This window comes from Mus musculus, chromosome 11 (genome assembly GCF_000001635.26).
Source record: "Mus musculus strain C57BL/6J chromosome 11, GRCm38.p6 C57BL/6J".
NCBI lineage: Eukaryota > Metazoa > Chordata > Mammalia > Rodentia > Muridae > Mus > Mus musculus.
Window position 1 is genome coordinate 13,893,794 of NC_000077.6, and position 16,221 is coordinate 13,910,014.

The window sequence follows — 16,221 nt, forward strand, 5'->3', positions numbered from 1 at the left end:
AGAATTTTTTGAAAGCACAAAAATTGCAAGTGTTCCTCAAAATCACAGTTTGATGTAAGGCTACATCATCAATAGTGGGTACTTGAAATTGGAAAGAATATTGGTCAGTGGATCATGGAAACAAAAATATAAATATGCTCACTTTATTCAAATTATAAAATATTTCTGAAGTATTTATATACAAAATAAACCTCATAATGCTAAGATAGAAATACAAGTGGGAAATTATAAATATTCAATTTAGATATAAGTTATAAACATTAAAATTAGATTTTCTGTGTTAGCTATAATGATAAAAGTTAATTGTGGAAAAGATGCTAAATATCAAGATGAACAAAAATATGCGTCATCCTGATTGAAAACAAAACAGTGAAAAATTGTCTGGATCCACAGAAGACACTGTAAAGACAATGTGGAAGAAATGGAAGCATTACTGTATTTGAAAATAATTAATTTTCTCACAAAGCAAGTGTAATAAGAAAGTTTATTATTTTTATGTTATATAATAGCTTATGTTGTTGTCTGTATATATTTTGCCATTCTTTTGTGTAAACACAAAGCATAAAGTAAAACAATGTAAACAGGAAAGAAAGAAAATTTTACAGATTAAAAAAATTTAACTTTCAAAAAAACCAACAGCATAAGCAAATTATATAAAACCTAAATATTCTTCACATGAACTAAACCTATCAAAAGTTAGCACTATGAAATCTATTTCTGAAATGCTGGCAACTAAGCTGTAGCTCAGATTTTCTTTGAAATGGAAGTTGACCTACTCACTTTGGTATAAGCAGTATTTTCAAACAAATTGAAGTTATAAAATCTGTGATTCAAGGATTTTCTTATCAGTACACAGCATGGGGAAATATTCATACCTATTAATGAGAACACACATATAGGACATCACTCCAGGAAAACAAAGGACATCAGAAGGAGTTTGCAAAACATTCACATGTCTCTTTAAATGGAGATAAATGTACAAACTGTCAAAAGTCGCAAATGGCAAAGCAACAGAGAAAGGTAGGTATGTACCCAGATTTTGCATATGTTAGCAATAATAATCAGAGGTACCTCATAGATTGACAGTAAATAAATAAAATAAAACTACCATATTTGCCACATTTATGTGGTATTTAATAAGTAGATGAATAAATACTGCTTATAAGAACACCTGCCACAACTGGTTGTTATCATGTAGAAGAATGCGAATCAATCCATTCCTAGCTCCTTGTACTAAGGTCAAATCTAAGTGGATCAAGGAACTTCACATAAACCCAGTGACACTGAAACTTATAGAGGAGAAAGTGGGGAAAAGCCTTGAAGATATGGGCACAGGGGGAAAATACCTGAATAGAACGGCAATGGCTTGTGCTGTAAGATCGAGAATTGACAAATGGGACCTCATGAAACTGCAAAGCTTCTGCAAGGCAAAAGACCCCGTCAATAAGACAAAAAGGCCACCAACAGATTGGGAAAGGATCTTTACCTATCCTAAATCAGATAGGGACTAATATCAAATATATATAAAGAACTCAAGAAGGTGGACTCCAGAAAATCAAATAACCCCATTAAAAAATGGGGCTCAGAACTGAACAAAGAATTCTCACCTGAGGAATACCAAATGGCAGAGAAGCACCTGAAAAAATGTTCAACATCCTTAATCATCAGGAAAATGCAAATCAAAACAACCCTGAGATTCCACCTCACACCTGTCAGAATGGCTAAGATCAAAAATTCAAGTGACTGAAGATGCTGGCGAGTATGTGAAGAAAGAGTAACACTCCTCCATTGTTGGTGGGATTGCAAGCTTGTACAATCACTCTGAAAATCAGTGTGGTGGTTCCTCAGAAAATTGGACATAGTACTACCGGAGGATCCAGCAATACCTCTCCTGGGCATATATCCAGATGTCCCAACCGGTAAGAAGGACATATGCTCCACTATGTTCATAGCAGCCTTATTTATAATAGCCAGAAGCTGGAAAGAACCTAGATGCCCCTCAACAGAGGAATGGATACAGAAAATGTGGTACATTTACACAATGGAGTACTACTCAGCTATTAAAAAGAATGAATTTTGAAATTCCTAGGCAAATAGATAGACCTGGAGGGAATCATCCTGAGTGAGGTAACACAATCACAAAGGAACTCACACAATATGTACTCACTGATAAGTGGATATTAGCCCAAAACTTAGGATACCCAAGATATAAGACACAATTTGCTAAACGCATGAAACTCAAGAATAATGAAGACCAAAGTGTGGACACTGTGCCCCTTCTTAGAATTGGGAAAAAAACACCCATGGAAGGAATTACAGAGACAAAGTTTGGAGCTGTGACAAAAGGATAGACCATCTAGAGACTGCCATATCCAGGGATCCACCCCATAATCAGCTTCAAATCGCTGACACCATTGCATACACTAGAAAGATTTTGCTGAAAGGACCCAGATATAGCTGTCTCATGTGAGACTATGCTGGGGCCTAGCAAACACAGAAGTGGATGCTCACAGTCAGCTGCTGGATGGATCACAGGGCTCCCAATGGAGGAGCTAGAGAAAAATACCCAAGGAGCTAAAGGGATCTGCAACCCTATAGGTGGAACAACATTATGAACTAACCAGTACCCCGGAGCTCTGGACTCTAGCTGCATATGTATCAAAAGATGGCCTAGTCGGCCATCACTGGAAAGAGAGGCCCATTGGACACACAAACTCTATATGCCCCAGTACAGGGGAATGCCAGGGCCAAAAAAAAAAGAAAAAAAATTGGGAATGGGTGGGTAGGGAAGTGGGGAGGGGAGGGTATGGGGGACTTTTGGGATAGCATTGGAAATGTAATTGAGGAAAATACGCAATAAAAAATATTAAAAGAAAAATATCTGTATTTCATGCATCCTGATGAAATTACAACCCTTTACATGATCCTAGTACTTAATCACTGTTAAATATAAATGTAAGTACCGAGGGAAAAAAAAAAAAAAAAAAACACCTGCCGAGCTAGGTGTGGTCCGAAAGCCTTTAAGCACTGCAGAGGCAGGCATATTTCTTAGTTCGAGGACAGCCTGGTCTGCAAAGTGAATTCCAGGACAGCCAGGGCTAGCTACACAGAGAAACCCTGTGTCAAAAAAGAAAGAAAGGAAGAAAGAAAGGAAGGAAGGAAGGAAGGAAGGAAGGAAGGAAGGAAGGAAGGAAGGAAGGAAGGAAGGAAGGAAGGAAGAAAGAAAGAAAGAAAGAAAGAAAGAAAGAAAGAAAGAAAGAAAGAAAGAAAGAAAGAAAGAAAGAAAGAAAGCCTGTCTGTGAATGTTTGTGTGTGTGTATGTGTGTGCACACATGCATCTGTGGATATAATAGAATAAATTCTTTTCATACATGTATTAAGTTTCTCCAAAAGCATCAGCATCGCTACAACTGAGTGGATTCTGTTTCTTTTTATGGCTGAATTGTAGTTCTTCTTGATAATCAATCCATTGTACTTTTGGACACCTTTGAAAACTTAGTTGCTTATATTTTCTCTTCCTCTTAGATTTTTCATTATTTTGTTGTTAAGAAAGACAGCTATAGATGAAATAAACGTAGAAGGCAACTACTTCTTTAATATGAGAAACACCTTCCCCATCAATGGTATAGAAATTTTCAGTAACTTTCACCATGTTACATGAGTATCAGTGGCTAACAGTATAATGCTATCATAAGATATAAACAACAAAATCAAATAGCAATAGGTACATCTGAACAGTAATACTCAAGAAAAACAAAAGATCATTTAATCAATAGTCTTGGGCAGCAAATATCCTAATAAACAGAGCAGACTAGTCCTTAGTTTTGATTTCTATAAGTCCCTTCCCTAAAAATGGCACCATTTTTTAGATGTGAAGAATAAGATGTGTATAGATAAGCTTACAGAATTTAGTAAAAATCCTTAATTTGTATTCTTTTTTGTAATGAACGACATGTTTACTTTGATTCATGGTTTTGGGGTACAGTCCATCATGATGGGAAAGTCATGGGTCATGGAGGGAACACACAGCATCTCGCTGCAGGAGGCATGGAGCTATGAGGCTGCTGTTCAGCTTGCATTCTCTTTTCTCTTCAGTCTAGAACCCCACCCCATAGAATGATGCCACCCATGGGTAAGGCAGTTCTTGTCACCCCAAATAACCTCATCTAGCTAATCCCTCCTGGGCATACCCAGAAGCTAAGTACTCCCCTTATAGGTGTGCCTAGAGGCCTAACTCCTAGATGTTTCTAGTGTAGCATTTCTCAGGTGGATCAGGACCCCTTGGGGGTCACTTATCAGATATCATGCATATCAGATATTAACATTATAATTCATAGCTGTAGCAAAATAATAGTTATGAAGTGGTAATGAAATAATTTGAAGGTTGGGAGTCACTCTAACATGAGGAAGAGTACTAAAGGATCACAAGTTTGAGAACCAGGGTTTAGAGCATATCACATTGACAATGTTAACCATCACACAGGCCCATAGCATTCCTTCTCTCTGATGTTTTGGCATTGCCCTCATGCTTTTCTTTGGTCACCTATATGCTCCCAGTGCCATGCCTTAACTGGATTTTCTGCTCCTTGGTCCACGCTCTCCCTCCCCTAGTTGAAAGTCTGCTGGTGTATCACAGTTCCACCTGATACTCCTGAGTGGTGTCACTTTGGGATGATATGCCATCATGTAATCTGCCTCAGTAATAGAACCCTTCTGGAGAAATCAGGTGGAACAGAGTGAAAGAGGCTGAGGAAAGGGTAAAATCTGCTTCTGCAATCAATCATTTGGAGAACAGAAGATGGCCATTAGTGACAATTGTGACAGCCATTTGGGAACTCTGCAGGCTCCTATCACTATCAGGTGTGATAAAATGTGTTACTGGGTCAAACTAGAGCTCAATGGAAAGAGTTTTAAGTGAATTTGTATACTTTTAGACTACAGTAAATGACTACTAAAAATAAGATCCAAAGAAACCTTGGTAAGGGGAAAAGGAAATAATGGATGTGAAAGACAGTGGGGTACCAGACATACACAGATTTTCTGATGTTATAGAGGAGCTTTGGACACTGGAATAGCATGTGGATCTGTCACATTGATCAAATTGCCTGTAGAGATTGCATGACTTTGACATCAACTCTGTAGTGGTTCTGCCTGGGAAGGCATTAGGCCAACATTCTTGATATTCTGAAACTTTAGAATTACAACTCCATTTTGATAAAACAGAAAAGGACACAAATGTACTGCTTCCTAGATAATGTGGCAACATTTTGTGTAAATGCCTAAAACAGATGTTTCACTGCAAGTAGGAGGAGCACTGCCATCATGCTGTTTGTCTGATGAGACTCTATGCTGACTATATCTAGTATTGTATGACACTCTCTGTGGTAGCTGAAAGGAAAGGGATATGAGACCATTTGGTGACATGCAAAGAAACAAAACACAACAGTAAACAGGATTAGTACACCTTTATCTGACCCGTCCAGCAGGTCCAGTTATTTGAGGGTCTCGAGGGGACTTTCTCCTAAGAACCAAATGGGGGGAGAGATGGACGGAGACCAAGGGCAAGAATGACACAGAAGCAGTCTGAGTAGCATCAAGGTCTCTCTGTATTCAGCAAGGCTCAAGGCTTAAATGCACAATCAAAAGGGGAAGTATAGGTACTTCTCAGCAGGAGGGGTGGGGCAGTGGAAATTTTTCTTTTGGCAGCTACTTGGGGAAACAGGAACTTGGTGGTATCAGGGTACATCTTGTAGTCAGGACATTTGGCACTGACTTAGGACTGGAACATTCTGTGGTTGTTCTCGGAGCGGTGCGTCGGTGGCCTTCTTTTGACCCCCTTTTCTTCTCGGGGGGGGGGGAGGCCCAATTCAGAGATCAGGACAATAGTGTTGTCTTAATAGCTCCCAACATTTGTCATATGGTGAGCTTTGTCGTCATGCATGAGTTAAGTGCACAGGATTCCCAGTAAATGTCAGGTGAGAAGTTTTCAGTGTGAGAAAGCAATAAGCTGTCTCAGACAAAAGTTTATACAGGTCTCATTCAACAATGAAATTTCCTTTCATTATTCAAAAGGAGAAAAATCTCTACCTGTATTTGGAGGTATTTTTGTTTTATCACAGTAGGAGTATTGACTTATTTATTTATCATTTATTTATATATATAATATACTTATTTACTATTTTAGCTTCTAAGGATCTATTAAAACTTAGAAATTGTACATATGATTGAATGCCATCTGGTGTTTTCATCCCTGTGTGTGTTATGTGATACTAACTCAGATTAATTATGTCTGTCTCATTGAATATTTGTCATTTATGGTGGAAATAATCGAAATCTTTTTGCTGGCCTTTTGAAAGAAACAGTTTATTATTGTTGTATCTAGTAACCCTTCCATGCAATGTTCCATCAGAACTTTTACCTTTGATGGGGTACCATCTATTGCTTAACTTCCCCAACCCAACCAAAAGTATTCTTACTCCATGAGAAAACAGATTCAGTGATATAAACAACAAAGTAACTGTGGCTTTGCTTCTTGTGACTCTCGATCCTTGGCTGATCTCAGAGTATCTCTTTGGTCTTTGTGACTTTCCTTACCAGCTTTGTGCACAGTCTATTTGATTGCTGCACCCAGATGTAGAGTCATGAGTAAGTTACCAATTTCCCTTCCAGTTAACAGAAACCATGGACTCTCTTAGAGCATTTTGTAATGATTCATATACTGATATAACACCTATAGATGCTAATTTTCCAAATATAATGTCTTGTTCACAGTGATGTGTTATTAGTTGAAATAACTTGTTTTGAGTTCTGGTTCTCTATCTTAAATTTCTATGTTCTGTTTTGATGTCATAAAGTGTCATGACTCAAGTATATTTCACAGAGCACCCACTCTTGACATTTATTTAAATATTGAAGGAAATGGGTAGTATTCAGTCTTCCTTTGCTAATCTTTTCCAGTGCAACTTGACTGGTGACAAACAAGTGAGAATCTGCTCATGAACACAGATAAGGCCAGTGTCGAGGGACGGATCAATCCCGTGGAGAGGAAAATGAACGCTCAGATCCCACTGTCCCTCTGGACTATTTACAAAGTGGGTTATCTGTGATGTAGTACATCAGAGATGGCAGGGTGCAAGAAGTTGTAGAAAACCTTGTAGATTAGAGGAATATGACTACAGACATGGAGGTCAGACAGTACAGACATTTTGGGCAGTACGACAATAGGGTTTGTAGAGAGCAAAGTAAAGGCCGTTCTTAAAAAGAACCTTCATTTTGTTACATGAATCTATACATTTTATACTATCCTTTCATTTCACCATAAATCATTTTTGCAACAATAAGTCCAATTAATGCAAGAATGCATTTAAGATAAAATTAAGTCCTACATTTGTATTTTCTGTGAGACTTCTCTGATCAAAGAATTATCTTCTCAAAGATTGCTGACTTTTAGCACTTGCAAGTTAAAAAGTAACATGTAAAAGAAGCATCATATTTACTAAAATTTGGTGGTGAGCTTGGATTCCAAGACACTTAAGACTCATTTGGAGAAAGTTTCTTTTAGTTCCATGCTTTGAAGCATTAGTTCATTAGGTACACGTCTTTTCAAATTATTTTAGTCCACTTTAGGTTTCAACACTTTTAAGTAAAGTCTTGTTGGAGCTTATTTTATGTGTAGTGTTACTAGCAAAATAAAATAATTTCATAGATATTAAATTATGCATTATTTTCTGTTGAGCCATTAGATGATTAAGATTTAAAAAAATCAACGTTCAGGATTCTATCAATAACAGCTGCTATTTCTACATCTGCCAGAGTCTGTTTGAATACTATTCTTTATTGAATGTCCAGTCCAGCAAAGATATGTATGCACATCTTTACAAATATTCTATTTTTGACAACTATATGTTAGAAAGTTGATAATAAAATAGGTCAAGGAAGCAGTGCTTTGGTGAGATATCAGAGATGACATTGCAATAAGAACCCAACATATGAGAGGATGTGAATACTGTATTCAATATGATATCATTGTTCTAAATTCACAGGGGACAACATTGTGCTAAATTCACAGAGGATGAATATATATAGAGAGATATGCACAATTCAGGCAAAGGATATGGAATACCATGATCATAAGGACCACTGAGTTCTGTCTCTCAGAGGTTGTACAACTTTGTTTTTTGAGAATTGTTTTTCTACAGAATTAAAGCTCAAAACATGGGCTGTGGTAGTTGCCCAATAAAGCCCATGAATCTACCTGTGCATTCTAGGTATTAAATACAGGTCAGCAACAATGTACTGAACTATTTTCTCCTGCATTACTCTATAACGAAGACAACAACAACAACAGCAAGCTATTAACTCACTCCTTTCATTTTAGAAATCCTTCAAACATTCCTTCCACAATTGGATATTTTCTCTTTTACATACTTAACTGGAGAATCTTTTAACTGTGTTCTTTCTAAATAACACATAGGCTTATAATTAAATCTTGATTTTCATTGATTTTGAAGAGTTTCTCATTCCTGCTTCACAGCACTCCTTAATGTTTTTATCCATACATTCTGCAATTACCTTAACTCACCATAAAGACAAAAAGTGATTGAACTTCTTGCATGGGCAATGCCTTTCTCCACTTCTGTGATTCTCTTAACAGTGAAGTTTCTCTGACTCATCTCCTTCTTCTTGTTTGTCTGCATGTGTGTGAAACTACACTGAGAACATGATATTTTGCATCTTAAATCGAGTCCATCTATCCATTTTCAATTCTACCTCAAAAGCTAGGGTATCTATGACTTTCTTCAACTTCTGTATAAATGATCTAGTATTATGTTTCAAATTATATCTTTGTTAGATACCTCTCTGTAAGATGCAATTGTAATGACAGTAGGCTTTACATGTTAACTTATTGTTTTCTTATTTGTGATAATGGCAAAAAAAGATGAGTGTTTGCATGCTTTTGTGTCTAGGAAACACTGCACAAAATGGATGTGCTACAATTTGCTTGTCATCTCACCATGCCATAAATACTTCAGTTGTTTACAAAGCTTGGTGTCCTAAAAATAAAGCTGTTATATTTTTCATTGAATTCTTTGTGTGGACAGTGTTTCTTCTACTTGAGAAAATGCCTAAGAATGGGATGTTGAGACAAGCAATAATCATACAGTTTTCTCTCTTATTACTCTGTACTAGAATATCTTATTTGCTCGAAAAAAAAAAATACAATGCCCTATATACATGTTTGAGACTATCAAAGAACAAATTTTAAGTAGTAAAAAATATATGAAAACTCCTAACAAAATTTACATATTTAATACTATATGGAAATTTTTATTCACAAATAAAAATAACAGTTCCCTCTGACCCCTTTTTCACTTTTGAGTAAAATAAATGCAAAAAAAAAAATCCTTCATTCACATTAAAAATTATTTTGGGGGGTTGCAAATGAACTAAATGCTTTTCAACTTTGGTCTCACTGTGTATTTTATCTTAAGTAGAATATAGGGATTTCTCAGTTATTTTATACAGTTTCATGGGGACTTGTTGACATCTAATGACTTAATGACTAGGTACTTTGGCCATATAGTATTTACTGCGGACTGACCTCAGTAGGCCCCTCCACAGGAGAACTCAGGATCCCATTACAGGTGGACAGGAATCGGTGAAAAAAGGGTGCCAAACAGACAGGGACACAAGGAAGTGTGGAATCTGAATGTGATTTCTCAAAAGCGAGCACCAGTCTTATAATACAGAAGACAAACAAGAAAGCTAGGCGAATACATCCACCAAGGTACATCCATAATGGTTCTTTACACAAAACAAAGAAAATGCATACAGAAAAAGGTAGGGGGAGCCAGGCAGTGTTTACAACTGAGATAAGATCAGCTGGTCCTTTAGTAAATACCTGATTATGCTGTTCCTCTGGGCTCAGTGAAAAACATGTACCAGGGAATTCCATTCTGCTAACCCTTTCTTGAATAGTAATTCAGTTCCTCCTAAAACCACAACCCACCTTCTTCCTAGGCCATTGTAAATTTCTGTGTATGGGAGTGACTCAGCTATTGTTCTAAATAATTACTATGGAGACTAGCCCTGAGATTTCTAGCTCTATTCAAGTAAATTGTAATGCCTAATTACTTTCACTGTCTCTACTAGAGGTAATTTTGAATGTTACTGAGTAGGTAACATTCTTACTGAATTCCAAGCTCAGGGTCCGTTCAAGGACTGCCTAGGACATTGGAACACTGGTTTAGGCTAATCTAACTTAGCTATATGTCAAAATCAATCCTTAAAGACACTATAATAAAATAATACTGAAAGAAAGCACACAGATCCATATACCTGACTAACGTGGGGACAGGTTTGGAGCACTCCTTTAAAAGGAAGCCATGGTTCTAGGAGACTAAGTTTCCATGAACTTTTTGCCTCAGGACTGTGTCCAAGCTTCTGGACCTGTCACACCACTACTGGAGTAGGTGTGGCAGTATTGTGTTCATTTGCACTCCATACACTTTCAACAGTAAAATGCTACAGCAAACATTCCCACTTAAAATATTAAACTTGTGCTCTTTGATGTTTTCAAACATGTATGTTGAAAATTAAAAAAATATATCACTTTTATGAGATTTATCTTTAATGTATTTTTAATTTTATGTATTAATATTGTGTTTGCATCATTTACACCCCACCTGACTTCTCCCTACTCCAGATTCCCTCCAAACACTCCCAATATCATGGTTAGTCTCTGATTTGCTATTGTTAATTACACACACACACACACACATACAAACACACACATACACACACACACATACACACACACATACACACACACAGGGTCTACACAATTCATTTTAGTGTTACTCATATGTGTTTAGGACTGACAGCTTAGGATTTAATAACTCATCAGGTGGCTCATCTCTGGAAAAAACTAATTCATTCTCTCCCCAACCCTTTCTCTAACTCTGTTTGTTTGTATTTCTAAGTTTCTGTCTGTCTTTTGGTTTGTCTGTCTGTCTCTCTCTTTCTCTCTCTCTCATCTATCTATCTCTCTGTTTCTGCCTCTCTCTGTCTCTCTATCTTTCTCTCACACAGACACAAACCTTCACACAAACCACTTTTTATAAATTTGGAATTACTGTTGAATCAAAATTAAATTTTTACAAGGAAAATAAATTGGGGTATGTGAGCAATTTAGCTTTGAGTCATTAGGACTGTAATTAGATCCTGATATATTGTGAGTGTATATTCAAAGCAATTGTGAAACACTAGGAGTGCAGAGCCAAATCAATTTTATTCCCTTTGTCATTCTTAACTTGTTAGTAAATAAGAGTAAAAATATTTCTTATGAAAATATGAAGTCCTTAACAATCAAATTTGCTTTAAGCTAATTATTAATTTTATTTGGAATCCTTTTAAATAAGATTAATGATAAGGTAGAACTTAAGGAGTACAAGCAATGTTTGAATTATACAGAAACGCCCTTGTGTGTGAAAGGTTTTCAATGTAGTCATCTGTCTGCACTTTCAGAGCCTTGTTAAAATTGTCAAAACAAAACAAAACAAAACAAAAATTGGAGATGGGGTTGATGATTTAACTGTACCACAAGGAGGTCCTTATTTTCTTTATTAAATGAATAGCAGCTGTTCTAGAACACCCTGGGAGAATGTCAATGCCTACATAATATAGAAACAATCAGATTTAGCACAATGGTCCTTGAATGAGATGACTAATAGGTGGTATCAACACTACCTGGGAGTATGTTAAAAACCACATTGTTTCTAGCCCAGCCAATGTTTACTGAATAAAGAATTCTGGAAATGAGCCCAGAAGTTGGTGGGGGGTTCCATTACTTTGTTTTAATCAAACTCACTAGAGGATTCTGATGAATGTTCAAGTTGGAGAGGCTAAATGCATGGCAAAATGTTTGAGCCAATTCACAAAGGTCATTACTTGCATTTACTCCTAATGGTTCATTCTCTGAAGGATGACTCTGAATTGTGTATAATCAAAGACCAATAAAGCAGGTCAGGTCTGAGACTTGCACTTGAAATGGCTGCAGAACATTTTAGTGGAAACCCTTAAAAACACTGCCTGAAATGTAAACAAATAAAATAATTAAAGACAATAAAACAAAACAAAACAAAAACAAAGCAAGCAAGCAAACAAGCAAACAAACAAAAAACAGACAAAGAAAAAACATTATCCCAGAGAAAAGTAGCTACGGATGGCCACAGGATAAATGAGAACATACATTATTCAAATACTTTTATATATGTCAATCAAAATATTGAAATGTCAGATACTTAGAGAAGTCTGTAGTCATATAGTCCAGAGGGAATACTATCTCATGACTATCACCTAGCTCATTTCTGACAAGTTCTAATTTTTTTCCATTCAGGCAGCAATGGCAAAGTACACTAAATAAGATCGTTTATAAACCACAGAAGTTATTCTCAGACAGCTCTGAAGGCTTTCAGAGTCAAGATAATTATATTCATTTACTACTGTTCTATTGTTATGAAGAAACATTATGACCAAGGCAATTCTTACAAAAGAAAGCATTTAATTGTGGGCTAGCTTACAGTTTCAAAGGGTGAGTCCATTATCATTTTGATAAGAGCCTGGTGGTATGCAGATTTGCAAGGTGCTAGAGAAAGAGTTGAGAGCTATAAATCCTGATCCACAGGCAGCAGCAGCAGGCAGAGAGAAGACATAGAAGAGAAGAGACAGGAGAGAGATACATACATACATAGATGAATGGATAGATAGATAGATGATAAATAATAGTTACGGACAGACAGACAAATAGAAGGTAAATAGATGATAAAGAAAGAGAGACTGAGCCTGGCTTGAACATTTGGAAGTACAAAGCCTACTTCTTTCTTTGTTCTTTTTTTAGATATTTTCTTTATTTACATTTCAAATGTTATCCCATTTCCTGGTTTCACCCAAAAAAAAAAACAAAAAACAAAAAAAAAAAAAAACAACCTCTCGCATTCCCGCCCCCCACCCCGTGCTCACCAACCCACCCACTTCTACTTCCTGGACCTGGCATTCCCTACGCTGGGGCATACAGCCTTCATAGGACAAAAGGCCTCTCCTCCCATTGATGTCTGTTAGGCTATCCTCTCACGCTTATGCAGCTGGAGCCATGAGTCCCACCAAAGCCTATTTCTAATAATATACTTTCTCCAAAAAGTTCACAACACTTAATTTCTTCAAACAGTCCACTAACTGTGAAGGAAGCATTCAAACATATGTGCATATGTGGGACATTTGCATTCAAATCACCACACATACAAACATGGCTGGGTTCTGAGAAGATAGCTTTTGTCACATGAGCTGACTTCTTGCTATGACCTCAGATGGCAAAGGGATTCAGCAATCTGTTCAATGTAGACAGTCATTTTATTTACAGAGCAGAGTTCTCATGACTTTGTGACAAAGGCCACATCTCATCATCATTATTTCAGAAGCTAGAATTTCAGTATTTGCATGTTAAAAGGGCAGACACATTCAGACCTCATTCTTACTGGCAAGCACAACAAACAACATAGTACAAAATGTGTGATCTTCCACTGTAAGATGCAGAGAACTTATGTTTTACCATGATTGCAACTGAGAAATTTTACTACATAAATCAAAAGAACCAAATATATTTATAGATACAGTTATCACTTCCACTTATCAAAAGTTATCCCAGAAAAATTTATTGTCAAAATTACATATAGGATTCATATATATCATTAATGATAATAGCACAATTTACAACTACATATGTCAACAACAATATCAACAATATCTATCAACAGAAGCTGGGCTACAAAACAAATGGCATAGCCATATACTAGCAAAATAAGTACCACTAGTGATAATGGATGTATCATTTTTACTCAGGTTTTAAGGTTGGAATTATACTCCACGTCAAAATGTCAAATTACAATACCAGAGACAGATATGTTCATATTGTAAACTCCAAAATGTACATATGGGTTTGCATGGAAACCAAATATATATATATATATATATATATATATATATATATATATATATATATATATATGTACACTCCAAAATGTCTCTTTGAAGGGAAAATCATTTTTATATCTTAGCTGTTTTATGTAGTTTAACTTACATTTGTCACAAAATTATTTTATGAAAAATAAAATAGTATGAATAATATAATCTTTATATTATACTTTAAAATATCATTTTACCTATGTCATTAGTTTTTTACTATCTAAATTATTTTTTACTTTATGTTTGAGTAGCCTTATTTTAAAAGACAACTTTTCAGTTCTTTTCAAAGTAAATCCTTAACAGAGATACTTAGAAAAAATGAAAATTAAGGAGGAAAGTATCAATAAAAAAAAACACTATAGCTTTTGATAAAATTAAAATATATGCTCATAAACTAGAAAAGGAAATTAATAATTATCCTATGAATTATCATATGAATCATATATTCTGGGAGAAGAACCATGATCAGACATAATTTGAAGAAAACTTTGTAAAATAGAGTAAGAAAATTGGTTTGAAAACTAAGAAATATGTAAGAAAAAATATTTAAATCCTAGCCCTTGGGATTTATTTCAGACAAATTCATATCTGGTATACTATGAAGTTTTGTTTCACCCCCCAATCAGTCCATACTTATAGCATAATTTAGGTAACATTAGTACATGTTAAGCAATTTAGATTTCTTACACATTTTAAAGTTCAGTATAAGTTTTGATTCTTGGTTTGCCTATTCAAAATAATTCTGGGTGATAGAAATCTGGTCTATCATGAATACCATTTCTGCAACGTCTGTATCTAATCATGACCATACTCATGGACACTGGACTGAACATGAAGTGCCCCTTATATATGCACATATGATTTCAGTCCACATGTAAATTTTGCTTCCACTATGAGTCAGGCATTGTTTTCAGCAATATGGCCAAAGTGGGAGAAGATTCTCTTAATCCTTGAGAGAGTTGAGGCTCCAGGAAAGGAAGAAGCCTGGTGGAGGGAGCACCCTCTCAGGGGCAAGGAGGAAGAGGAGGAGGAGGAATGGGATAATGAACTGTAGGAAGGAAAAATGGGGAGGGACAATGACTAGAATGTAAATAAATAAAATATTAAAATAATAATTTATTTAATATATTTAAAAATAAAAATATTAAAAATAATGTATTAGATAATAAATGTGGTGTTGCTAAAAATTATAAGATACTATGTTGAAGCCTATCCATGGATATATTTTTAAGTAATTTGTGGGATACTTTCTTCCTATCCTTGTATTTCTACTCTGACTGGACACATGGGCAGTTCTTAAGTCAGAAAGGAACTTAACAATAATTTATGTCATTTTTCATTGTTCCCAACTTCAATAAATTACTAAGACATCACCCAAGAACTGCTTTTGAAAGCAACAATGTCTGTGAGTGAAAATAGAATATTGATTTTAGGAGCAGGAATGACATTCCCAAGTCAGGTCCATGGTCATATAACAGTTCACAAACAAAATGTATATCTGCTGTCTTAGTCAGTGTTTCTATTCCTGCCGAAACATTATGACCAAGAAGCAAGTTGGGGAGGAAAGGGTTTATTTGGCTTACACTTTCATACTGCTGCTCATTACCAAGGAAGTCATGACTGGAACTCAAGCAGGAAGTCAGGAAGCAGGAGCTGATGCAGAGGCCATGGAGGGATGTTTCTTTACTGGCTTGCTTCTCCTGGCTTGCTCAGCCTGCTCTCTTATAGAACCCAAGACTACCAGCCCAGAGATGGTCCCACCCACAAGGGCCTTTCCCCCTTGATCACTCATTGAGAAAATGCCTTACAGTTGGATCTCATGGAGGCAATTCCTCAACTGAAACTCCTTCCTCTGTGATAACTCCAGCCTGTGTCAAGTTGACACACAAAACCAGCCAGTACAATTGACCCCTTGCCAACTTGACACACAAATATATCACTAATAAGCCTCAACCCTTAGTTCTTACTCATCCACCAGATCTTAAATAATTTTAAAAGTCCCACAGTCTTTACAAATTATTAAAATTTCAATCTCTCTTAAAATCCAAAGTCTTTACAATTAAAAGTGTCTTAACTGTGGACTTCACTAAAATATTTTCTTCCTTCAAGAGGGAAAAATATCAGGGCACAGTCACAATCAAAAGCAAAAATTAAACTCCAACTGTCCAATGTCTGGGATCCAACACACGGTCTTCTAGGCTC